The sequence below is a fragment of the Mustela nigripes genome, chromosome 15 (genome assembly GCF_022355385.1).
Source record: "Mustela nigripes isolate SB6536 chromosome 15, MUSNIG.SB6536, whole genome shotgun sequence".
Taxonomy (NCBI): domain Eukaryota; kingdom Metazoa; phylum Chordata; class Mammalia; order Carnivora; family Mustelidae; genus Mustela; species Mustela nigripes.
Window position 1 is genome coordinate 77618121 of NC_081571.1, and position 27873 is coordinate 77645993.

Sequence of the window (27873 nt, forward strand, 5' to 3'; positions counted from 1 at the left end):
TGGCCATAGCTGGGTGTTGGTGGCCTCACAGCAGCAGGTGTCTCTGGCCTCTGGAGGAGGGAAGCCCCCGCCTGAGGGACTAAGGTCTCTTGAGCCCCTCCAGGACACAGGCAAGAATACAAGCTGATTTGTACCTTCTATTGTTAGAATCACCCCGGTAGCAGCAGCTTCAGGGTTAAAGTATCCAAGATCGTCCCAGAATCTGGGTTATCTTCTTAACTGTTTTTAATTCCTCTTCTTTCCAACATTTTGTAAACAATTCACTGCATTACCTTCACTCTGTTTGAAATACTCTCTTTTCCTGACACACTCTTAACTGATGAAAAGGAAATACACTTACATTCTCAGATCTGCTTTAAAAAATGTGAAGTATGCTTCATAGAATCATAAACATTACAGTTAGGATAGCGATGATCTCTGGGATCATCAGGAGGCGGGGCAATCTTTACAGGCTGGGTGGTTATTTTTGCTTACTTAACCTAAATGGTAGGGGCATGTGTAATTTTACGTAGTATTTTGTATGTATTAATGTCTGAAATTTTAAAAATGATAATATCACTGTTATATATGATATATAAGAATATATAATGCAGGCTTCTTAAGGATACATCTTCTAGCTACAGAAGTCAATATTTTTTGGTTAAGAAACAAAAGGAAAACAATCTTCCCGTGTCCCTAAACCAGCCCTGTTTCTGACCTTGCTCCCTATAGCATCTTTTTATCAGGATAGTCAGAGGGATCGTGTTAATATTTCAGTTGAATGAAGTCATTCCTCTGCTCAAAACCCTCCAGTGCCTCCCATCTCATTCATAGCCCAGCCAGATCCCTACCACATCTTGTAAGCCTCCAGAGCTGACTTCTTACTGTTCTGACAACTCCATTCATTTCTTCGTTCTCTCGGCTCTGGCCACAAAGGTCTCTCTGGTCTGTTCCTGGAACATAGGAGGCAGCCTCTCACCCCAGCAGACAAATGTTGCTCCTTCTCATATCTGCATGGCTAATTTGTTAACTTCTCAACCCATCTTCACTGAGGGGATTTCCACGGATATTCCCCCCTCAGGCATTTCTAATTCACTAAGCATCACTTTTCCCCTTTTTTGTACTTATTATATAACACTTATTATATGAGACGCTATCTATTTCACTTACTGTCGTTATTAATTTCTTCTCCACTAGATTATAAGGGAAGAATTTTTTCAGGGAACATGACTTGGCAAGGGCAAGCATTTAATAAGCGTTTGTCGAGTGAATACAGGAATCAATGAGTATCATATTTCCCGCGGCAGTCAGGATACATTGCAGTTGAATTTTTGTTACATCCTTTGCCAATAGCCTCTAAAATTATAGAGTATTTAAAAGAAGATTGGAGGAGGACTTGAAAAAACATCTTTAGAAAAAAAATCTATGAAACGTGAAACTATTTCATTAAAGGTTGGAAATTGGATCCGAATTTCCTTTGTATTTAGCACTGATATGAGCGATTCTCTTTTTATTTTTAAAACCATTTTCAACCAGTAGTGTTGGCTTTGTTGTGCATTCATAGTCTTAATTTCCATTAAGCTAATTTTTTGGTGAGTTTTTTATTCTCGCAACTTAACAACATATATAAAAATTCGTTCAAAATCTACCTCTTGTAACTTGCATGACGGTTTTATAGCTATTGAAATAGATTTTCATATAAATGAATATCTCTAGGATGCTTTATTAAAAAGTCATGGAGATTACATTTGTGAGATAGTATTTTTAACTGAAGGTTTTTGATGGGAAAATTTACACATATTTTAAAAAATAACATCTCATAGCCAAATGCTTCTAGTGAAGATCATTTGCAGCAAAGCAGTTTCCTGATGACAAAAATATTAAAATATCATTATGTCATCTATTAATAAAGTGCTACTTTTGCAATTTTTTGACATATTGAAGTAGGCTATCTGTGTGCGTTATGCTGGTAATCACTCATGTGTTCAGTATTTATAATCTGAATACTCATCTTTAATGGGATTCTTTACAGACTCTTACTATTTATTTTTATTTAGTTTCCTCATATGAAATATTATAAACTGAAACTACCATAACCTGAAAATGTTACAGCAATAAATACAAAGATATTCTCCTTTTTTCTCAGCTGAATATGCAGATATTTTAACACTACTTTTCTGAGTATGGAGGAATTTTCCTCATACTTCGATCATGGAGGTATTTATTTAGTTGTTACTGGTGATGATGGAGGTAATGACTGTTGGTATAGCATATTTAGATTCCCCCACTAAAGTTTTGTACCCTATGGAAGGCATGTTTCTGGGTTATAAACAAGTATTACAAAAGAAACTATGTATGGTAACTTTGCTTTCTTTTTCCTGTCAATCGTTTTAACAGATGATAGCTATCAAGTTCTTGGTGATGAGACACTCAAACACTGTTCCTGTGCTTTCTATTGTGTGCCCCTCTAGAAAATGAGATAATTAATTATTAAATTTTAAAATGGAATATTATTTGAAATCTGGTGATAAAAAATGAGCTAAAGCCTTGGCATTGAAGGTCACATTTCCCAAGTTCAAGCACTACTAATTCATAAATTCAGGTCTAAGGCAAAATATTGTTTTGTTTTGTTTTTTTAACTACCATTTCCCTTTTTTCTTATTATTTATTTTCTTATTTCATTATTCCCTGACCTCTCATCGTGTCACAGAACTGCCTCAAAGGAGTCAGCCCTAAATTGGAAGGAGGAGGAACAAATCATCCCCATTTCAAGGGGCAAAGCTCTGCTTTTAGTATCTCTTATATCTGTAACTCCCAAGATTTCCTCATTTTGTGATTCCATTGTGTTTACATTCTGTATTCCACGGTTATCAGTCAACATATATTATGAAGCTAGTAGCTGCACACTTTTCAATAATAGATTTATAAGTTTTCGTTTGAACATTTGTTTGTTGTTTTGATTGTTCATACGACTTTGTTTCAACAATCATTTAATAATGTAAGTTAGTGATATGTAGTTTTTTATTTAAAAATGTGGAGTTCACCAAAGGCAATATAAACAGTAAAACTGGTCACATCAACTTTGAGATTTCCATCTATAGCTCATATAAAAACTGCAAGCATAAACAAGTTTAAAGTTACATTTGTATGTTTACTTGAGGAACATAATTTTACAAAATCAATAAATTCTAATCACTTTTCTGTGTCAACAACATGTGTGGGATAGGCTACATTTTCATCAGTAAGATTGGCACTGTATAATAGTGTTTCTGATATAAGAAATTGTCAGATTGTCAATTATGAATTAGTTGGATTAAATAATCTTCAAGATTTGCCTAACCCTAAAGTACACAGATGCATACAGGTGTCCCCCAATGGCATGTAATTCTTGGTCAGAGAAAGAATTGTTTTTATAAAATTAGAAAAATTTATTTATGAAACGATAACACTGAATTTGATGTTAAAATGACCAAATTTCTATGTAATACTGAGTACAGAAGAAATGGAAGAGAAATGCTATACTCTTTCTTTTATTTTTCCCTATGTTTCTTAAGTTCATTGATTATCACTCCTTTTTCTAGAGATAGAGACTTGACCACTTCATAGCATTTTACTTCCTAAATCCTCAAGGAGCAAAATAGTTATACTAGTCATGTAAAATGTCATGGAAGGACCTGAAAATATATATTGATTAAGAAAAAATGCTGGGGGGTGTTGTATAAGAACTGCTAGATATCATTTTTCTTATAAATATTTGTAATAACTTTAGTGCCTGTGTGGCTCAGATGGTTAAACTTCAGCCTTCGGCTCAGGTCATGATCCTGGGGTCCTGGGAGCAAGTCCATAGAGCTCCCTGATGCTTGGGGAGCTGCTTCTCCCTTTGTCTCTGCCTCTCTCTCTCTCTCTCTCTCTGTCTCTCATTCATGAATAACTAAGTAAAATAGTTTTTAAAATATTTGTAATGACTCAAAAATTGATGTTAATTTATTTGGATAGATTTCTCTGTGTTGTACAGTGAAAATATGTGCCTAAAGTAATCAAAAAACTCTCTGGATGCTAAAATGTAAACTCTATTCCTTCCAAACATATAGTCTTTCTAGCATTAACTCCATCTAGATGGAGGCAGATGTGGATTACCACTTGAATCAGCACTTGAATTAACAAGGTACTGCATGCAAAAGAGGCTATTGAGTATGCTTTGCTTGAATTAGGATGCTTTAAAAATATTGGATATGTTGGTTTTTGAAGCTAAAGGAAGCATATAGAATGAGCCCAGTTTTTATTTCTTAAATACATGAATTCATGATTAAGTTAATGAATGAATGGTTGTTTGTAGCTATTTAGTGGCATAATTCTAAAGACCAAGGACTCTGGAACGAGATCACATGTATGACTCTCTCTTAGTTTCTGAGTCTATAAAATGGGGAATATCTGTTTAATTCATTTTCCCACAAATGTAGGATCTTAGGATGCTAATGGCAGGAACTTACTTAACACAGTTTGGCAAGAGAGGGGAGCAAAGATGTTTGCAGAGAGGGCTGTGGTGCCTGAACCAAAGAAGACAGAAATTGTGGCAAAATTGAGTGAACAGTTGGGCAGATTGATAAAGTAAGTTGTCCTTCTCAAATGGGAAGGCAGAGAGCAAGCCTCTCTATAGAGTCCAGTGGATAACATGAAAGAAGGTCACAGAACAACTAACTAAAGAGCTTCACAGCTGTCGCCCTCGACCCGCAAGAACGACAATCAGCCTGGTTCGGTGTTAATGCTTCATCTGTTTATTTCGTCAACTTCCTTAGCTTATATGCGGCAGGGTGGCCAATAAGGGGCCAAGCAATGGGGAGAGCCAATGAGAGTCCTGTTACTATGCTGATTAAATTTGAAACAGCCAATGACTATGTCCTCCTTTAGGCGGGCTTTACCAGAACATTTGTTGTTTACTTGCAGCGTATTTTGCTGGCAGTGAGCCAAGCGCCATCTTGTAATGGCGGCGACTTTCCCGGCTGGAGGCGGTCCCCGACACAAAGCCTTTATGGAATTCTGGGAGTTCCTGCTCGTGGACCAGTAGGCCATTACTAAAGGTATAAAATCAAAGGTGGTAACATGATATAAGTAACTAGTTAATTCAAAACATCATAGTCATGACTTTGTTCATGAACATCCTTAGCTTCACATACAAATGTTTGCCTCCAAGACAATATGTTTCTTTTCCTTTTCTAGCTTGATGGTTTTTTCTTTATTGATATAACTCCTACTTTCTCCTCACAATTTAAGTGTCTTTCATCTACCTCCAAATAAAAGGGGTAGTGAAAGGAAGGGAATGGTAGGGTTCTGAGTCCCTTGGGCAGTTAGAGAGAGAAGGGGAACACAACAATCACTGGCTGTGACAGAGACTGACAGTCAAGAAGTCTAAAACAGAGTCAGAGATGTAGAAGAAAGGGAAGGACAGGTTTGAGAAGCCACCTCCTCCATTAACCCTCCTGCTAAGAGGAACTGGTGGAAAGTCTCAAACATTTGGAAGTACATGTCGTGAAGGAAGGAGGTGGTAGCTGAGACTGAAGAAGGAGTAGGTCAAGGAATGAGGACCACCTCTCTCTTTGTAGAATGGGAACCCCCAAGTCAGGGGCAGCAGCTTCACAGACATAGATACTTTCATCACTGTAGGCAATGTATAGAAAGAAGTCTTCATGGTGTCCCTGCTATAGTTGACCCATTGTGGTACTGGTGGATGGAATGACATTGTTGACAAAGAAAAAGAAGGTATCTATCCTCAGCTCAGAGGATATCCTTGATATCCTTGATCAGAGATGAATTTGCTCTCAGATCAAAAAGTAGAACTGACCAACTGTAGGGACGCCTGGGTGGCTCATTCAATTAAGTGACCAACTCATGATTTCAGCTCAGGTCAGGTCATGATTTCAAGATCATGAGATCCAGCCCCATATTTGGCTCTGTGCTCCGTGGGAATTCTGCTTGAGATTCTCTCTCCTTCTCTCTTTGCCCATCTCCCTCACTCAGATCTCACTCAGATGTTCTTTCTCTTTCTCTCTCAAATTAATATATCTAAAAAAAAAAAAAAAAAAAAAAAAGTGGAACTGACCAGCTGTGAGATGAGAAGGCACCAGCTATTTCTTTTTGTCCAGGTCTCCTACCTGAGATTTGGGAGCCTTTTCTTACTTCCACCAGAGTACAATCTAGGTATTTCTTTGAGATCTTCTCACCCTCGAAGCAGCACTTCCTGAACAGATGTTCTTCTTTATACATCCCCCAAGAACTGGGCTGGACCAGCTTGAGCTGAAGGAACCTGGGGTGGGGGTGGGGGTGGAAAAGGAGGGACCCAAGACAATATGCTTCTAAGTTCACTGCAAATTACTCCTCATAATGCCCCAAAGGAAAATACTTCTCTGTTAAAAGAAAAAAAAATGTGTAGCAAAGTATGATTGAGAGACACCCTTTTGAGTGCAGTCACAAAAGATAGAGTTATTGATGTAAAAACTATGTGTAGACATAAAAAGACATAGCTAGTAAAATAATAACTCATTTTTCCATTTATGGGACACCTAACAGTAAATTGCTTACTTTTAAAGTATCTTGAAAATGTTCAAAAGGAAAAGTAGATGAAAAAATATCATCATTTCTACCATACTGAAAAAAAAAAAATCCCACTGAATTTAAAATGTTTAGCTGATACTTACATGTGAGTGTTACAGGAGAGACTCACAAAAAGTAGAAAATAAGATGTTCATTTTTTCTGTTGTTGGTAGTGTAGCCATCAATAAAATAAGGGATAAAAGTGAATCAGAAGAAAGAACATGTCAGGGCGCCTGGGTGGCTCAGTGGGTTAAAGCCTCTGTCTTCGGCTTGGGTCATGATTCCAGTGTTCTGGGATCGAGCCCCACATCGGGCTCTCTGCTCTGCAGGGAGCCTGCTTCCTCCTCTCTCTCTGCCTGCCTCTCTGCCTACTTGTGATCTCTGTCTGTCAAATAAATAAATAAAATCTTAAAAAAAAAAAGAAGAAAGAACATGCTATTACATTCATTCATTCATTCATTCATTCATTTACATTTATTAGTATTACTTATAAGTACCTTGTATCGATTTGGAAGTTTTATTGCTTTGGTTTGATTTTGTTTTGTTTTAGTACTTCGGAGAAAAGTGTTTTGACTTCTTTTCTTTCTCCTTTCTTCCTTCCATCTTTGCTCCTTTCCTCCCTTCTTTTCTTTCTAGAAATGTCCCCTTGCTGTTTACTGCAGCTTTATTTATAATAGGCAATATATGAAAGCAACCCAAGCACACATCTGTAGATGACTGGATAAAGATCTGGGATATATATAATGGACTACCACATGTATATATGGAATATATATGGAATTATATGTATGTGTGTGTATATATGTATAATGAAATATTACTCAGCCATAAAAAGCATGGAATCTTACCTTTTGCAACAACACAGATGGACCTAGAAGGTATAATGCTAAATGAAATAAGTCAATCAGAGAAAGACAAATACCCTATGACTTCACACCTATGTGGAATGTATGAAATGAAAGGAACAAACAAATAAAGAGAGGGGAAAGAGACAAACCAAAAAACAGACTTCTAAATACAGAAAACAAACAGGTGGTAGCCAGAGGGCTCTTGAGGGTGTGTGTGTGTGTGTGTGTGTATGAGTGAAATAGATAAAGAGGATCAAAAGCTAAAAAACAAACAAACAAACAAATAACGTTAAAAGCAGTATCTTTGGCATTTTATTTTTATTTGGAAAATTATTTGCGTTGGATTGCTCACTGTGATACTTTCTGAAGCATGTAAACAAATAGTTTATATTTTTGTTTATTTTTATCCCTTCTCCATTTATAAAAAATAATGTTTCTTATCTGTACATGTGTGGTGTATGTACACGTGTGTGTTTGTGTGTGTGTGTGAGAAGGTGTCTGTGGGTGTGCAATTCTTTTGGAAACAGAGGTCAAGAACCAACTGGATTTTGGTTTCTTAAATTTAGTATCTATTAAAATTCTCCAAAAAGTTAAGTTCTCAATGATATCAATTAGATCCTTTTTGGATGCTGCATTTTAAATCATTCTTACATGCTTAAAAATATTATATATGATAATTATGAGATTTTATAGTTCTTCGGAGAAAATTAACAAACCTAACAAAATTATTTTAATTATTTTTATTATTCTTAAATTAAATTAAAACCATCAACATGTATAGGATTTATTTTTGCATTTTCCCACCCAAGTCTACATACAATTTCATATTCTGAATTTTGTTTTAACATTTCAAGAGGATTTTTTTTAGAGCAAATTGTTTTTTCGCAACAAAATTGAGCAAAAGGTACAGAGATTTCCTATATTTCCCCAATCCTACTCAAGCATAGCCTCCTCCATTATCAGTATTCCCCAGAATTTTAAAATTTAAATGGTGCCTGTGTGGCTCATTTAGGTAAACATCTGACTCTTGATTTCATCACAGGTCATGATCTCAGGGACATGACATCAAGCTCCACATCAAGCTCCGTGCTGGGTGTCGAGCCTGCTTGAGATTCTCTCTCTCCCTTTGCCCCCTCCTCCCTCTAAAAAATGAAAATAAAAAATAAATAAAATTTGATGATCTGTCATAAATATTCAAGTACCTGTCTATTATATTTTAATTATTTTAATAGAAGTGTGCTCTTATTCTGATTTTGCACCGTAAACTATTAAGTCAATCTGTTATTTTCATACAAGAATTCTTCTTTAATAAATAATAGTAAATAATCACTTTGACATTTAATAACCTATTATTAAATTCCATCCTAAGAATAAACTCTCACAAATTTATGTAAGATTCAGTCTGTGGGGAGCATCTCTTTGGCTCCATCACGTATGCAATTTTCACAGAAGGATTCTATGAGTAGACAGTGGTGCCTCCACTCAACACATGTAGCATTTTCTTCATATAGCCCTAAATTAATTTTAATTTTGGCTAAATCAGTAGATAAGGTGATCTTTTTAAGTGCATTTCAAATTTTGTATCTCTAATAACTCATTCAGAGAAACTCTTTTCCAAATATTACCTTATTTAATTAAAAAAAAAAAACAAGCAGACCAACAAAACAAGAAGACGACACATTCAGAAGTTTTAAAAGTTATTAATTTCTGTGTATATATATCAAATCTGTTATACTCTTAAATAATACATATTATTTGTACAAGATATGAGTTTAAATATCAGTTAAAAGCCAATGTAGGAATTGGGAGGAAGATAAAGAACCAAAAATGCAATCCATGATTAGCTGAAGGCTGTTGAAGAGAGAAAGCAACTGTGATCTCAGTAAAAGATTTGTATTTACCAAAAGAGTCAATGAGGTTTCTAAAATATTCATAACTAATTCAATTTAGCATACCATTTCCTTGACTTTTCCTTCATATTTGCTTGCTCTCTTGAACATCTGGGTCACTCTATGTTTATTCTATCACTGTGAATGTCCTGCTTTACCCATGTGGCTTTTCACTGGATGACCATGGAATTAACACAAAAATAGTGCCATCAAAATTAAGGACAAAAAATGAGAAGCCTTATCTTCAACTATGTGAGATATGTTTCAGACTATCACACACACACACACACACACACACACACACACACAGCTGAAAGAACAATACAGTTTCTGGAAGCAATATTTGTAAATTATGCAGTGATAATTATAGTGGTAATTGAGGAAAAAAAGAGCATAGCACCAGTCATAAAAGTGACAAGGGTAACATCAGAAGAATGTCATTGATAATTCTTAATAAATTCAGAAAAGAAAACTACTGAATTTATTTATTAGTATATGTTATAAAGCTGAAGGAGATTTTAATGTATTTTAGGAGAAGTTGGTTTCCTGCTTTAAAAATATTGATTCTAGAAGTTTGGTTAATTATCTACATTTTACATATGACAAGAAATAACCAACTTACATTTTAATTGTCAAAATATGTTTTTCTTGACTTTAAACAATAAAAGATATTGACATTGATTTTATTTTTTATTTTTTTAAAGATTTTATTTATTTATTTGACAGAGAGAGATTACAAGTAGGCAGAGAGGCAGGCAGAGAGAGAGAGGAGGAAGCAGGCTCCCCGCTGAGCAGAGAGCCCGATGCGGGACTCGATCCCAGGACCCTGAGATCATGACCTGAGCCGAAGGCAGCGGCTTAACCCACTGAGCCACCCAGGCGCCCTTGACATTGATTTTAATGTGTGCTATAAAAGTATCAAAATAAAGCTAAAACAAGTGGCTAGTTTTACAGACTTTCACAACAGGACTCAACACCAGTTAGGAAAAAGCCAAACCAGAAAGGATTGTCTTAAACCTGCCCTGAGGTTCATTAAATTATTTTGGTGGAGTCAAGGAAAGAGAGAATCAGGAGGCCCAGGGATTTGGGGGGTTAATGTATTCTTTTTGTTATCCTGATCTCTATATTCAGCCTCATTATCCAGAGTGATTCAGTTAATGTCAAGAGTTATGAAGGAGCAAGAAAGAACATTCATGGATGGGTGGTTTAATACGGGGCTCTGTGCCTATGTTATTTGTCAAACTCTTACAGGGGTAAGTATAATCCATCGGCTTGAATACTGTCTAATCCTTGTTATATCTCTTTGTTCTAAAGTATCAGATATGCTTGTTTATTCTCATAATTGCATGTTCAAGCTTGATAGATTATAACGTAACTCTTGTTTTGGATATTTAAAAAGACACACGCTAACTGTTTCAAGTTTAGACCTCATTGGTGGGTCAAATTTTCCCTTTTTCAGAGAGCCCTTTCACCCACTTTGGGCATTAACCAATCATAGAGAGGCTCGTTTAAGGCAAGACAAAGCACATCAAGTGAAGAGATGGCAGGAGAAGCAAATGACCAAGGACGGTTTCTTGGGGAACGCATGAAGTTTAGAGGCAGAAAGCATAAAGACAATGTAAGATGTAGGAGTTAGAAGGTGCTAGAGATAAGGGAAAGGAATAGGATTACTTCCTCCAGTGAAGATAGAGTGAAGGGCAGCAGAATCCGGGCATAGTGCTGTTTGAGAATGGCAGGGCTGATCTAACAAAGAAGAATGACAATATGCAGGAACACAAGGGCTCTTAGCACCAGGGCACAACTGACAGACTGACAAGGTCAGGACCACAGAGTAAGTAATAGTGGTGAAGATCGGAAAGATATTAGGAAATAAACAAGTACAGATGGCTGTTCTACAGTCTCCATGGCTAAAGGCCACCAGGAACAAGATTAAATGCCAAAATTTGGAGAAAATTCAAGTGGGCGTAAATTAAGATGACCCACTCTGCTTATTATTCTTGGTCCCCTGCCCTGGTATAAAAACTCACTGCAAACCCATCTTTCAGAAGATAAATTAATTACATGACTCTTTCATATTTGAACATATCGGAAAAATAGGGATTATCTCTTAAAAGCTTTCTTAACATATTAGAGTATGAAATAAAAATCAAAAGAAAGTCTTTTTTTTTTTTTTCTATTCCTTTGATGGAGAGAGGGGGAGAAAATAGGAGGCTTTGACAAAGAAATGCTTTTACTGTTCAAAGGGGACTTGTTTAGGAAATTGAACACATTAGCATCTGATGCTTGAGCTTTCCTTTCAAAGTGAAATTAAGCTGAGTAATAATCTCCTCCCCTCTGACTTCTTTAAATAAATACATTCGAACATAAAACCTTGCATTGTGGCATGAGGCTTGCAGTTTCTTTTACCTTTAATGAGACCGGGGCAAACCAAGGGGTAAGAATGGTATGTTAATGAGAGGAGGAAGCCGTGGCCATCCCAGGATGTAAAGAACTTTTATTCTTGGGAACTGCATAGAGACTTCTCTTCACTTGTTAACCTCCCTGCGTTTCTGGAGCACAGAAAAGAGCATATGGACTTCCAATTGTAAAGGCACTTTGACTGGGGTATTTATACTGCTTTGCCAGGAATTTACATTTCCTTGAGGTAGAGTCAGCCCTCAGGGACTGCCTCCTCAGTCTCTCAGAATGTCAGGCCAAAGTCATTCTTTGATCAGCAGCTCTTGCTCTGACACCTACGCCCCCTGGCACCCCCCTCGTTCCTGATGCCTACAGACTTGTTTATTCCCCTCCGTTCATTGAGAAATTTGCCACCTAGACTGGAGTCTCCCTCTTCTATCTATGTTTTGCTTGCTTTATTCCAACGACTCAAACGAGACATCTCATGTTATTCTTAGATAGAACTAATGTTCACTTATATTTACCCACTTAGTTAAATTAAAAAAAAAAAAAACAGTGTCTTTTGTATCAAATCTACATTCTGAAACCATTTTCCCTTGTATCTTTTTACAAGTTGCCTTTAGTGAAAGTGTGCTGGTGATAGACACTTTTGGGTTTCAGATATCAAAACTTTTTAAAATTTCTTTCCTGATTATAATTTTGAAGTTTAAATGGATGAGTATTTTCTCTTAGAACATTAAAACGATTCTTTTACTGTTTCTCTGCTTTCATTGATGCTGTCTTTGAGTCAGCTGTCAGCCTTATTGCTCTTTGTAAGTGATCTGTCTTCTCTCTATGAGTGTTTTTAATTTATTTTCTTTTTCCTTGAGGTTCTTTCATTTTAATGTGAAATGTTAAGTGTGGATTTCCTTTTACTTGCATGTTTCATGCTTCCCGGATCTGAAGTTTGTGGTCTTCCTCTCCATTAAACTCTCAGACACTATTTCTTTGAATAGTGCCTCTTTTTAAATTTGTTTCCCTTCTTTCCTTGTGGAAGGTTAATGAAGTATGTACTAGAATGTTCCTATTTTCTATATAATTTTTAGCATTTCTCTCACAGTTCCGTATCTTTTCCTGTATTCTGATGGCTTCAGGGGTCTCTCACTCACTTATGTCTGTCTGATCTTGGGTTTCAATTTTTCAATTATAGCTCTCATATAGAGGTATTCTTTTCATTATTTTCAAAACCTGTTGGTTTATGTCTTAAATGTTTCTCCAATTTTCATGGCTATCTTCTCAAAAACATATTAAACATCTGTATTTTGTGTTCTGTGACTGGTAACTCCCTGACGAGTCTGTGTGGGTGTGCTCCTCACTCCATGGTGGGCACCTGCTTTCACCCAGGACACTACACTCACTCCCCAGGAAGCGGAGATGTTTGCTGATCTTCTGCTGTGAGCCCAGAGTCTTCCCACTGTATCTGTGTGAACATTCTTGGACGCCTAGATTGAAGTTTGCTTGTTTTTCTGAAATGACTGCCTTTACTCATGAAAATGCCTGAGGGTGCTAACAACCTGAGCCCACTAAAAATGAAATTATTTTCTTAGGATTTTTGGAATATACAGGTGACATGAATTTATACCTCAAAACCACATGAAGGATGAATTTTCAGAGGGATTTTTTTTTTCCCTTCTAGCTAGAATTAATGCTTAGAATAAGCAAGTGTGCATTTTACCTTCTATCTTGATGGTGCATTTGTTTGCTTTCTTCCTGTCAATGTGAATATAATCCTTATGACCTCAGTTTCACGCAACCAAATCCATCATCTTCCCCCCCATCCCATTTACAGACACCTCCACCACTCCCCTGAGCTAGAAAATTCATTCGTCCTTGACCCCCGTAACTCCCTCACTTTCCCAAATCCAACGACTGGGATACAGTTTGCATTTCAGCCCTTAGATATAGGGTTACATCTCAGTTCACCAAATGCAAACAAGTCCACAACACAGGGCCGGTTTGCTTCTAGATGGTCCAGTCCTATATATACGCTGTTTCTACAAATCATATTATGAGCAAAAGGTTTTGAAATGATTAGTGAAGTCCAATAAACCAGACATTTTCAATGTCTATCACAGATCTCAGTGGTTTGTTCATGATGAAATGTAGTATTGTATCCTCTGCCAAAGATATAATATAAATATCTACTTATCTGGTTCATTGAAGGCATAAGTACCTCATCATTTCTGAAACTTTTATTATTGCTATGGTACACTTGTCATTAGGATAAAAGTTATGTTGCAATCATGCAACCGTGATGCTATTAATTTATTTCCTGTCCTTCATAGCTTTTGCCATCTCCAGCCATAAAACCAGTTGGGAATCTATTCTGGCACAAAACATCCATTTATGAAACTCATGCTATTTTGTTTTTTGCTCATAAGCCATATATTTTCTATTCAGAGCATCTTCTGTGTTTTTTCAACCTGAAAAAAAAATTCTGAAATATTAAAAAGAATTTTGTTACTGTTCTTATACAATGAAGTAGTAACTGAACATTTCCTTTACAATTAAAAGCACTATAATATTTCTATTTTTAGAGTCAGATTCAGATATACTGAAAAGTAATTAGTCTATATTAGTAATGAGCATTCTGGTTACTATTAAGCTGTGGAACCCATCAGCCTTACTGCTCTCAAGGTAGAGCTTCTCTATCTATATTCTTTGAATCCCAAGTCATCCTAAGAGTGCCTGTCTCTAAGACCATGGGCTTTAGGATCACATTGCCTGGATCTACCAACCATTAATTTTGTCCAGTTATTTTCCATCACTTATAAAATAGGACAGTACAGGAACTTGCAGATTAGTCACAAATTTTAACTGAATCCATGTGCTTAAGTTGCTTGGAAGTTGTCAAGTACTGAAAATAATTCTCAATAAATGACTAGCAGCAGGGGTCACAATATCTTAATTCCCATGGATGCCAGTACATTTAGGCACTTAATATTTCAGGCCTAAATAATTCTATAAGGTTCTAAATGTATGATTTTCCTCAGCATCTTTTTGTGTTCTCTAATATGTCTACACATAAGCTAAATGTTGCTTATGCAGTATTGTCCTCTGCTGAACCCTGTACCATTTCATCTCTTATCTCTCAGCTCATATCCACGTCATCCTTTATTGGTTACCTATTGTGGAAAAAATGACCACAAAATTTGTGGCCCATCTTTATTATCTCACAATTTCAATAGATCAGGGTTCCAGATGCAGCTTAGCTGGGTCCTCTTCCTCAGAATCTATTTTTTTGCAAGGTCGCAAACAAGACGTTGACCAAGAAGGGAGTCTTATTTGAAAACTTGCCTGGGGAAGGAGCCTTTTCTCAATGTCTAGTGACACAGAACATTTGTTGCAATCAGACATCTCAGGGCGCACTCAAAAATGCATTCTTGTTTCAACATTTCTTTACTGAGTCATGCATTCCCAAATCTGTACGGTGTTCTTGTGTGAGATGTTATGAAGTTATGATGTCAGCTGTCATGGAAAGCTTCTTCCCAGTTCTGTCCTGGGCTTTGACCCCCCAAACTTTACCCACTCCTTTAAGTCTAAGTCAAGCTTCACCTCCACGGAAAGTTTTTTTCTCCCTTCTCCAGACAATCATTATTATTTCTTTTTCTCACATCTACTTTTAATTTTGGAACCACACACTTTGCCAGTTTGATGTTCTCTGATGTGTTTATATTTGTTCATAGAGAAAAAGATATTAACCAAGTAATAAGCAACTTGAGAGTACCTGAAAAATAAGCCATGCCTTATTTGTGTTTTACACAAACCCTAACACAACATTTGAAAATTTGATGCAGATATTGATTATATATATATATGTATATATATATATACACACACACACACAAAATATATATATTATATATATATCAGGGAGATCTTATGATTTAGTATTAGAAAAGGAAGGCTATGCCTGATGCTTGGAAAGCACTAAAATATCAAATTGTGTTTTCATTAATGCACTTTTAGAGCAAGTGCCATTTTTATTATTTTCTGAAAGAAACACTGCCAATGATGAGTAATCATGGCACGTACAAATTCATGGCTTAAGTTTACAAACAACACTGGGAAAAATTTCTTCTAAAAATTCTATAAAGGCATGTTTATTTAGCACTCTGTATGTATTATAAAATGGTGTCCTATAGTTTCAGCAAATTTAACTATTTGGGTTTCTTAGTGACAATAACGAGTGTGGTCAAGAGCAGCCAACAAAAGCTCTACCACAATCTTTAGTTCCTCTAACTGGCCACTGTCATTTAAAAAAAAAAAATATTTAGGGGCACCTGGGTGGCTCAGTGGTTTAAGCCTCTGCTTTCAGCTCAGGTCATGATCTCAGGGTCCTGGGATCGAGTCCCGCATTGGGCTCTCTGTTCAGCAGGGGAGCCTGCTTCCCCCCCCCTCTCTCTGCCTGCCTCTCTGCCTACTTGTGATCTCTCTCTATCAAATAAATAAATAAAAATCTTAAAAAAAAATTAAAAACAAATTAAAAAAATTTTTATATACACACATCATACATACACACACATATAAATATTTATATATAGTATTTTATTATTATATATTATATTTCATATTTATATATTTGTATGTTTCTGTTCTAAACACATTTTAACAGAATGCCCGGCTCATTTAAAGCTTCAGATGACAAACATACATATGCAAGATTTCTAATATGGGATACTTGTTCACTTAGAAGTCCTTACTGGGATTCTAGTTTTCTATAATAGAGATGCAGAAGCCTTTCAGTGTGGTGTTAGATATTCTACCTTTGTTCACTCATGTTTTTCTATTAAGGTTTTCTTAATTTTTACCTTCATTTTTATATGCTTCACTTGTGTCTTTAGGCTAGTCTCAGGGAAGGCAGGTTGATATCTATATTCATAACCACATGGCTGAAGATTATAAATGAGGTATAAGGTCAACATAGTACAGAGAAACCACAAGTTCAGAATATAAACCAGGACCTTCTATGGGAGGATACTAGTTATAATGCTAGTACCAAAAGGTTTTGGTTAGATGGTTAGATAACCTTTGTTCAAGTTGTGTTACTGCCCCAAAGGGTGGAAAATTTCCTTTCCTATGGGATCTCTGCAATCTCCTGGCTCTGAGTTTATGATTTCCATGCACTTCCCCAGCACTGTTTTCACTGGAAGAACTGCTTGTGCATTTGTCCATCTTGGATGCATCAACCAATCCCCAAAGGTGCTTTGCTCTGTATATATCCTGCCCCTCCACTCATGCGGCAGTGCATTAGGGAGGGCTTAAATCTTCTGAAGGATTTGGGTTTGTACGTTGCCAGAAGCCACATTAGGTTCTCTAGTAAGGTTTAGGTATTGTCATGGCTTTCTTCTTCTACATGATGGTCATGAGCACACCGAAAAAGCTTTAATTGTTTTCCAATAGCTTTGGTTTCTGCCTTCTTTGGAGTTTAATCCCATAACAATCTTTCTTTCCTTCTGAACCCACAAACCACATTTTATTATAAGGCCAAGTCCAAGTAGCTTTGCTTCCTTAGGTTTTCCAACTGGAATTACACAAGATGAAGGTTAAGCATGGTGCATTTTCAGGGTACCTCAACTTTCCTAGTAGATTTCAGGAAACCCACTTTTGGGAAATGACCTTTAAAGCTTGGTGGAGTGTTTCGTCCTTCCTCTGCTGTCAGCAGTCGGATCTTTGCGTTGTCTGCTACTCCATATTCTGGAGAGAGAGCTGCATGCCATGCAGCCTAATATTCATCATAGTGAGTTTCAGACCAAGCGTTCCGATAATAAGGCCCAGGGTCATCGCAAAGGACAGAAGGACTTTAACAAAGATGCCAGACCACATAAAGATGAGAACACAGAAAAGTGGATGTACCTTGAAAATACACTGTGCTTATCCTTTTTCTGGTGTCTTGGGTCTTCTCCTCAAGAGTAAATCCAGCTGGAAAAGGACGGCCTTCATCAGGGTCTCCTACACAGAGTTTCCACCCTTGTGCTCCCCACTACATTCCCTGTCTAGACTCTGCCAGCCCAAAACACAGCCACCCCAGGTAGGGTCTTGTCAATAAGACATTCGGATACTGATTCTGATAACCTGGTTCTTCAACATATAGGTGCATTTGGAACAGAGAGTGAATGTGCACATCTCCTTATGCTGTCTTTTGAAACTCTTCGAATGCTAGAGTGAGGAAATATTTAAAAGAAATAAATTGAGATTTTTAAGAAATACTGTTTTGAGTCGAGTTATGGCATAATATGTCATTTTAACTTGATCAATCTGGCTTCTGTGTTGAGAACAGACAGAAAAGATGGTAAAGGCAGAGCAGGTGTATCAGTTGATAGCATCTGTGACAATATAGTTGAGGGAAGATCAGGGCTTTGCCTAGGATGGTAGTAATAAGGCTGGAAAGAGTGGGATCCTAAGTCTGAATATAATTTGGAAGCAGAACTAATAGGATTTGCTGCTGGATTGATGAAAAGCAACAGTCTATGACAAAGCCAGATAGGATCTTTACTACTGGCAGAGCAGATTCTTCCTTAGTCCAGTCTTTCTTCCTTTCTTCCCCTTCCTTCCTTCCTACCTTCCTTCCTTCTTCTTTCTTTCTTTCTTTCTTTCTTGGAGGTGTGCTCTTATGCATGGGAAGCTGGAAACATCCACTAGACATCTGAGTAGAACTATTGACTAAGCAGTTGAATGTGACACTCTGGAATTCAGAGGAAGGGTTCAGGCTGGAGATGGAAATCTGAAGCCATGAAATTAAGTAATGTCACAAGGGGTTTGAGTGTGAATGGAAGACAGTCCTGGGGCTTACCAGCATTTGGAGGTCAGAGCACAAGAGGTGAGATCAGAAAAGCAGACTGAGAAACAAAGGCTGGAACACCAGGTGTTTCCTGGAATCCAAGGGGGGAAAACTGTTTCAGAGCCTGATTACACCAAATGTTGATGTTCGAGTCACATGACAACTGGGAATTAGTCTTCTTATTAACGGCTTTGCAAGCATGGTGAGAATGAAATCATGACTGAGGAGGATTCAAGAGAAAATGTGATGAGTTCAGTTGAAAAGAGCAAGTCTGTCCAGACAACGTTTTGTAGAGATTTTCCTTAATGGGGAATTGGGGTAGGATGAAGAGAAGTAGAGAAATGTGGGAACTGACTTTAAATGTATTGATAGGATTTCCTCTTTTTAAAAGATGTGAGGAAAATAATTGATAATCATACTGATCCCATAGAAGTGCAGAAAATGCAGAATATGGAAAAGTGCTATAAAAGTGCCTAGTGTGGCCAGTGTGGGTCTGTTGGTCAGGATGAGAGGCAAATATGCGAGTGAGGGGGTCCACCTGTCCTTACGGGAGACAGGGCAGAGTGTGAAGGATGTGGGGTACATGTCCTATCTGAGAGCTTCTGGAGGCCTTCTCTTCTACCCTCATTGGTATTCCCAGGAAAATAGGAAGCAAGGTCAGCTGTGAGTGAGGACTAGAAGGAAGACGTTAGAGGTTTGAAGAGAGAGAAGTGAAATGGTAGTTTAGGGATGTGGGAAGTGAATGAGCCAAGTAAATGGGAGATGAGCTCTGGGTAGGATTCAGAATACCACAAACTCTAACACCAAACACTGATTAGAACGAGAGTGGGATTGAGCTTATTAAAAAAAAAAAAAAAGTGTAGATGTAGGTATATATGTGCAAGAGAAGGCAAGGGGAGAAAGAGCTATAGCAGGAGGGCAGTAGATACCAACAGACATGCAATTTGTATAAAAACAAGTAAATGCTTAATCAGATACAAGAGTCAAAGGATTTCCTTATATAGGGACACTGGATTTTAAAATCTGGTAGAACAGTTGATTCTTTATATGCATGAATAGATTTGATAAAAAGAAACTTTGAAACTATTTAATATTTGAAATAGTAAAAAATAGGATAAGAGGGAAAAAAGTATATGCTCATTTGTAATAGATAGATAGAGCTGTATGCTTAGCTGTTTGTATAAATAATGTACGAGTTTGTTAGTATATACTTCATGGCCTTCTCAACACCAAAAAGGATCTGAGATATAAGCAGAATTGTCAACTTTGTAATGAAGCATCATCACAATTAATAATGGGTAGTCATACATTTCAGCTAACAGAAGTATCAGCTAGGCTAACCCACCTAATTATTAAAATACAGTAATAAAATAAGATTTTTTTCTTTGTAAAAGACATCTGCATTCCATGAATCGAAGAGTTAGAATTAAAAAATAGCAACAGCAATGTGGAGAAAAATACAGTTTTCTCATCTATCACTTATGAAAACCTGCATTTTATCAGCCAAATCCTCCTAATTAACATATCAAGACCACTGTTACTATCATCTTTTAACAAGAAGATTATACACACAGTTCTGTGGATTACCCCGCCATCAAACTACAGAGAATTTCCGAGAAATTAAAATTGAAAAAACAGTAAACTTGTTGGGAAACGCTCATCAAGGGTGCTGTGATCTCTGAAAGAACAGAGGTCATCTGTACTTAGGAGTGGCACTTTAGTGCTGATTTCTGGTGTTCTGGTAGGCTCCAGTTTTGGGTGATAGATTCACCAGTTCACCCATGTTCCCATAGACCTAGGATCCGGTGCCTATCATGCTCAGACCTGGAGGGAATATTCAGGAAATCTCCTCAGACCTTCCTCATAGACCATGATGAAGTGTAGGTTTCTGAACAGTGACATGGGCCACAATTGTTTTACTCTGCAAGCATTCTGAAAAAGAGCTGATTTAATCTCCATAACATCCACTATGGTTTATTGTATACCCAGAGCCTTAGTTATAATTTCAAACCAAGAACAAGGTCCTCCTGCATGTGACATCCAATAGGCCATGAAAGGAACTGAGTACATTCACTACCCTGGAGAGGTTCCAGCAGCTTCTCCGCATGAGATCAGTATATAACAGATGGGACCAGGGTGACTGATTTAATTAGAATATTTTAATAGCAGAATGGAGAACATTGTACGGCTCTATCAGTTAGGAGGAAGGCCATTAAATGCACCAAAGTAATTGTTTCATTGGGAGGATATGTCAAATAAAATATATCTACATGTAATATATATATTTAATTTGAAGGGAATTTCAGATGATGATTATGAAAATGAAGTCATTATATAACATATGATGGTTATCTAAATCTTCATGAGAAATGAACCTTTAAAGCTCCTCAAATATTTATCTTGTCTTATTAATTGAAGTGTCCTGCTGCTTTAAGCTCCTTTTGACCTAGTCACTGTTGTCCTCTAGACTTTAGCATGATACATTAGGAAAGGAAGTGATTTTTTTTTCAGTCTGCTCAGAAAAATAGACATTTTTGAGATATAAAAGGCAGTTTATAAAAGATACAGCATTTATCTAGATTTAGTGACCTCTCTAAAGGAAATAATAATATAAAACTGCTGTTCTTAGGGAAAGATAGCATCCTGCGTTATGCTCTTGAATGAATTTTACAAATGCCAAAAGCAAATTAATCTCTTTTAATTATCATTATTTAACCATGAAATACTTGAAGGTTTTTATTGAAAAATTTGCATTAGCCTGAAATTTATACTAAGGATTAGTGTATCAAAAAAATAAATAAATAAAGAGAGAGAGAGAAAAAATCTGGTAATCCCAAGGGAAATTGTATTATATATTATCTCTCAAATAGTATCTATAATTTTGTTTTGAACAAATCCTTTATCTAGAATAATAGAGCAAGTCTTCCTATGATAATGAATGATTGCCGTAACATAAGTGCTTAATGGAAATTGAATTAATTAATTAATTTGATGATAGAATTTATGTCAATTAGCCTTAGTAGAATCTGTTGTTCAGTTTCTTATCAAGCAGCAATAAGAGAATTTTTTTTTTTAACTGAAACAGCCTGTCTTATTCATGTATACCTGATAGGTTTTTTTTTTTTTTTTAAGATTTTATTTATTTATTTGACAGACAGAGGTCACAAGCAAGCAGAGAGGCAGACAGAGAGAGAGGAAGGGAAGCAGGCTCCCTGCGGAGCAGAGAGCCCTATTCGAGGCACGATCCCAGGACCCTGGGATCACGACCTGAGCCGAAGGCAGAGGCTTTAACCCACTGAGCCACCCAGGTGCCCCTGTTTTTTTGTTTTTGTTTTTGGTTTTTTTGTTTGTTTTTAATTTCCTTCACATATCAAGGTAATCAAGTAGGTTTAAGGGGAAAATAAATGAGATTATCTGTCAACCTAACTACCTATGTATCTAAAAGCCATGTTTTTGAAATAAAAAAAGAATGATATATATTTTTACATAGTAATAAAATTTAATGCATTGTCTCCTTGAAATAATAAACTTAATTAATGAATTTCTTTTTTAAGTAACTGGTATACATTGTCATTACCTTATCACTTAAGGTACAGTGGAAAATGCTTACTATTAAATTTTAGAGAGGGGTAACAATAACAGAGGTAAGGAAAAAACTGTAGACTCTTTCACTGTAGTACCCAGAAGAGATCCTTGCTGTGAGAAACCCAGAAAGTATCATAGAGTCAAAGATACTATAGGGGGCTTGGTCAGGAAGTTACTAAGCCAGCAACAGCTTTCTTCAGACCCCAAACTCAAATGAACTACAAAACCTCTCTTACTGCCCTAACACAGATCAAATTTCAAATGAGACAGAACTCAGTAAGCTACGCCAATGACACACTTCTCTGTTAAAGAAACTGGCAGTCGTGGCATTATTCCACAGAAAGCTTGTTGGAGGAGGATGTATGCCCCACATTACTATTGTACATGAATTGTCACAATAGCTAGGAGTAACAGGCTTAGCTGGCATTATATGAATCACTGATAAATATACTAATCTTTTTTGAACCTTGAACATGAGCAGATAGAAAGTCAAGTATTCTCTGCAGATTGTATCAATTTTAATTTTTTCACAGCCAAATTTTGGACAAGAATAGTGTCCACTCAATAGAGTATCAGAAAATAAACCAAACCGGGATGTGGTAAGGAGAGAATTGATACCACCTGGTGATGATGCCCTAAAAGGTGCATCAAATTCTCACCCGAGAAGGACCAAAGAGTAACCAGAATCAGTTTATCTGTTCCCTGTGTTTTGATGTATAAATATTTCTTATTTAGTTATTCATTTAATAAACTACATGTGATTCCAAGAGTATGTTTTAGTCATGTTCAATGAAGGTTTTGTCTTAAAAAAAAAAAAAAAAAATCCTGACTTAGAAGAACCCTGTCCAGTATTACTGAAGAGCCACCGCCAGTCGCAGTCTAATGCTGGTCAAGAATGATCAGGAAAGGCAGGTGCGTCTTCCCGCATGCGGCTTTACTCACACCCAGCCCAGAATGAGTCTGCTCTGTGCTGCACCCATGTCGTGACAAGGTGTGGCTCTCCACTTTCCACTTCTGTCTCACCCAGCGCTTTCCTTATCTCTGAAAATTTCTTCCCCAGATGTACATGTAGCAATCCTGAGTCTGAAGGGTATGGTACAAAAAGCCTTGTCTTTATTTTTTCCCCTCATCACAAATGCAAAGATTTAGAGTAAAACTTGTAAGGCACGCCAAAGATAGAAAAACAGTTGGGTCATTTCTTAATGTCCTTCTTAAGACTGATTCTGTGCTAATGCAATAATAAACCACTAAAAAGAAGTGTATCCAAATTAAAATCACTTTTCCATTTTTCTTCTATAAAATATAACAAATGGAATAGTTATTTATATTTCCAAAAACTGAATTAGTTCCAGGCTTTGAGATCTTCTATAAATGTTTACAGAGTTAGTGAAGGAGTGAAACCAACCAGCTATTCTGTGCCTGCATGAAAAGGATGCTGATAATCTGTTTGTTAGCAAAACCCAAGCTTCAGGCTATGATGGTTAAGGAACAGGTATTCATTTCATCATGACATATCTTGTCCTTCCTTCTGCCTCTGTTGGAATGAATATGTTGTATTCTGACCTGTCCTGTGTAGGAAATTAACTAGAATGTATTAAAATTAAGCCTGTTAACATATACTTGTTAACACATTAATCTTATAAAAAGGAAGTCTAAGGACTTTTAAGTCTTATGTTAATACCCAATATGGGCAGTGATTTTTAAAATGAACGAGCCCTTTGAACTATATACTAAGACAAGATGTAATTTAAAAAAATGTAAGTTGGGGGCTCCTGGGTGGCTCAGTGGGTTAAGCCGCTGCCTTTGGCTCGGGTCATGATCTCAGGGTCCTGGGATCGAGTCTCACATCGGGCTCTCTGCTCAGCAGGTAGCCTGCTTCCCTCTCTCTCTCTCTGCCTGCCTCTATGTTTACTGTGATCTCTCTCTGTCAAATAAATAAATAAATAATCATTTAAAAAAATGTAAGTTGAAAGTGTCATTAGATGTCAAAATAATATTCAAATGAGAAGATATATTTAATTAAAAGCTCTAAATGTGGAGATTATAGTGGCCTAGGGCTGTGTTCAAAGATTTCAAAGACAGCAAGTTCTTGAGTACATTATGTTTGGCTACTAAATCATTTAACCAATTGTATATTTGCAGCACACATTGTAATTTCTAGGTGATATCTTATCGGTACTATGTCAGTGATGAGGAAACTTAGCCAATAGTTCAAGAAGTTGTCAATTGCCAATTCTGATAGATATTGTAAATAACCTCTTAATGAGTACTCCAGATAAACTGATTTGTAGTCTAGCAATTGGTATCTAGTGCCGTGGTTACTGGAGATTTAACAGATACAATTTGGAAATCACGAAATTATCCTGATATGGAGATTTTCCTTTCTAAGAGGGAAAATATCCTTTCAATGTAGTTATGAAATGATTAATGCTTGGTTCAGATAAGTGAATTTCTTATTAAATTGAATATATAGGTCTATGCATGCAACCAGCTATAAAGGGTGTCCTTCATTTGTTGGTTTAAAGTTCTGGCTATCCAACTAAGAAGATTAAGCATGATCTTAATTTAGCCAGTGGGAATGTAAATGCTCAAAGTATCTAAATAACTCACTATTCTGAAAATGTATTTTTAATGATCCTACATTGTTGGATCCTACCATTGAGTCAGAAGAAGAATGATTTGCAATAGTGGGCAGCGAGTGGCAATGGTTTAATCAGTGGGTTTGTGAGTGTCCCCTTGGAGAAATCACGCAGGCCATCAGTAAGATACAGTAGGATAACTGACCACTAATGGTCACAATGGTGTTCCCACCTTCTCTGGATAGTGCAAGAGCTTTGAGGTTTCTTGCATGTGCTTTTGGTTATTGGGCATACTAGTGATGAAGATAATAATACCAATAATACTAGTGATGAAGATAATAATACCAATAATACTAGTGATGAAGATAATAATACCAATAATACTAGTGATGCAGATAATAATACTAGTGATGAAGATAATAATAATGTTTCAGAGCGATTACTATGTGCCAAGTAGCATTCCTATCATTTTACATACATTTTCTTTACTGGTTATCTTCACTAATCTTATGAGGTAGTATTTTGAGGAAACTCAGGCACAGAGGCTGTAGTTGGTTTTCAAGATCCCGGAATTAGAGAATAATAAAGCTAAGGAAGTTGATGTGGAAAGTGTGGTGTCTTTTTATACACACATGTAAACATACACACACACACACACACGATCATCACATTGCAAACTATCTCTCTCTAAATATCTGCTGTCCTTGTGACATTTTAAGATCTCGACATAATGTTGAATAGAAAAGATCAGATACCAACTATTAAGAAATCATTGATATCCCACTGCAAATGTGATAAATGGTGCAAAATGTCAAAAATAAAGGCAAAGTATCAACATTGCTCCAAAAGAATTTTAAACATGAACTATTTAACAATCTTTAAGGTACTCCTGATAGTTCGTAAGGTTTTATTGGAAATGATCGATTCAATGCTGAAAAAAGTACAGATCCTAAACTGTCTTATCTTGACTCTTCTTAGAGGTGAGGGGCTGGAACTTCACTTCCACAAGTGACAATTTAATATGTATTTCTGTTCGGTTCAAAACTGTGTGTTATGTCTTAAGCCAAGAGGAAAAAGCATAAAAATTGTATTACACAGACACATGGTATATTAGTTCACTATTGTGACCTTAAAAAAATATGATGAATTTAGAGGATTAAACAGCATACATTTCTTCTCTTATAATTTGTAGGTGGAAATCCTGAAATCAGAGTGTCAGCAGGCCTGTGTTCTTTTCCTTTCCAGCTTCTATAGGCCATCTGTATGCCTGGTCTCTTGACCCCTCCTCCATCTTCAAAGATGGTAGCAGAGCATCTTAAATCTCTGTCTCTCTGTCTCACCTCAGCTTCCTCTGTCACAGACAGACATATGATAGGACCCTGGCTATTGCATTTTCCTTTTTGAATAATCCAGGGCCATCTCCCCCACTCAGGATCCATCTCTAATTTAATGACATCTGAAAAGTCCCTTTCGTCATGTAAGATAGCATATTCACAGGTTCTGGAGATTAGTACATGGATATTTGGGAGGCATCATTCTGTCCACCACATATAGGTAGAAAGATAATAACAAGTGTAAATTAGCCTGGACCCTAAAGCCCCTAAATGTGTCCTTTCATCACTAAGTGCACTAAATTTTAGCAGTTAGCCTAGAATGTCTCTTTTGCTTTATTGCTGTGAAGTAAATGAGGATTTGGAGAAGTTCTCTCATTTAGGAGCCCATTGTGAATGTTTTCAAATAATAGCTCTAAGTGGTGAGAACCTATTTTAAAAAGCAGAATATGGGGCACCTGGGTGGCTCAGTGGGTTAAAGCCTCTGCCTTCCGCTCAGGTCACGATCCCAGGGTTTTGGGATCGAGCCCCGCATCCGGTTCTCTGTTCAGCAGGAGGCCTGCTTCTCTTCCTCTCCCTCTCTGCCTATCTCTCTGCCTATTGGTGATCTCTGTCTGTCAAGTAAATAAATAAAATCTTAAAAAAATAAAAAAAAAATAAAAAGCAGAATATGATGTGTTCTCTCCTGTTTGTTTGACAAGTTGTCATCAAACTATTCTGTATATGTGAGACCAAGGGTCCAGCTGCTGTGCTCTGGAAAGGGTCACCAAGGGCCTGTAGGTGTGCTGAGGTGAAGGTTACCACGGGGTGGGTCTGGAGACCTTGGTGGCACTCGGAGGCTGTGGGAGCAGCCCATCCTGCCCTGTGAGCTGACACCCGCCATGAGGAGCCTGATCTGTATACACCAGCACACTGAGCACATCTTGTCATTTCTGTGTTCTGCTGACACAAAAATATGGAGAGCACTCACTCAAACTAACGATCTAGCCATGTTAGTCTTTGTGCTTTGGGCTTAGCTCTCTGCCTCACATTTTAAAGAATTTGTCAGCCATGTGTCTTAACCTGGCATCCAATGTCTTTCACAGCCTACTGCCTTCCTGAATCTGTTGTTCATCTCTCCTCCACAACCGTTCTCTTCCAAGCTGCAGCATTTCTAATGCCAGCGAATTCAAGAAATGCTTACAGAAGTTTTTCTTCACTAAAAAGATAAATAAATAAGCATGTTGTAGCCCAGTGTTCAAAGTATTTTTAATGATGAGCATTTATTTAAAAGTAACAATTGGGATTCCATATGCATGGAGCAGGCATTTTTCTATTACAGCTTATCAGAGTCTGAGTACGAAGCCCCATATTTAAGACTTACTGTGTGCCTTTTAGAAGCATTATGTTGTCTTATTTGATCCTCTTCACAGCTCTATAATTAAATAGGTCTTAACTTTCTTAAATCATATTTTATTTAATAGAATTTCAGTGGGCATTTTAACTAATGCTTAACTTCAAAGTTAATTGTCTTTCCACTATAGTCCACCATAGGATCATTTAGCTTAACCCATTTATTTTACACAAGAGAAACTGGAGGAGCTGAGTCTTTAAGTAACTTGTCCTTTCCTATGTAACTGATATCACTAAATTTATACAGAATATTAGCCTAAGGAGAAATTTCACTTGAAGGACCAATAGAAAAAGAGCATATGTTTGAGCACAAATGGTACCTGGCTCACCTAATATCTCTATGACTTTTTTCAGTTGTTTTTAACTCTAATCAAATGTGGAGGAATTCTAAGATGAAAGTGGCAAATATTCTAAAATCCTTTCTGAAGACAAACAATGCATGTAGCCTTCCATCTCCTGAGCCTA

The 27873-nt window shown here is 36.8% G+C and overlaps 1 long non-coding RNA gene and 1 pseudogene across 1 annotated transcript in view; one reads left to right on the forward strand and one right to left on the reverse strand.

The window, feature by feature from the left end:
- Window positions 1–27873, forward strand: part of LOC132002502 (uncharacterized) — a 90099-nt gene that overhangs the window by 12321 nt on the left and 49905 nt on the right. Inside the window, exon 3 of the long non-coding RNA XR_009399925.1 lies at window positions 4924–5057. This is a non-coding gene — a long non-coding RNA (uncharacterized LOC132002502). The remainder of the gene's footprint in view (window positions 1–4923; window positions 5058–27873) is intronic.
- On the reverse strand, window positions 5460–6240 carry LOC132002934 (gamma-aminobutyric acid receptor-associated protein-like; annotated as a pseudogene).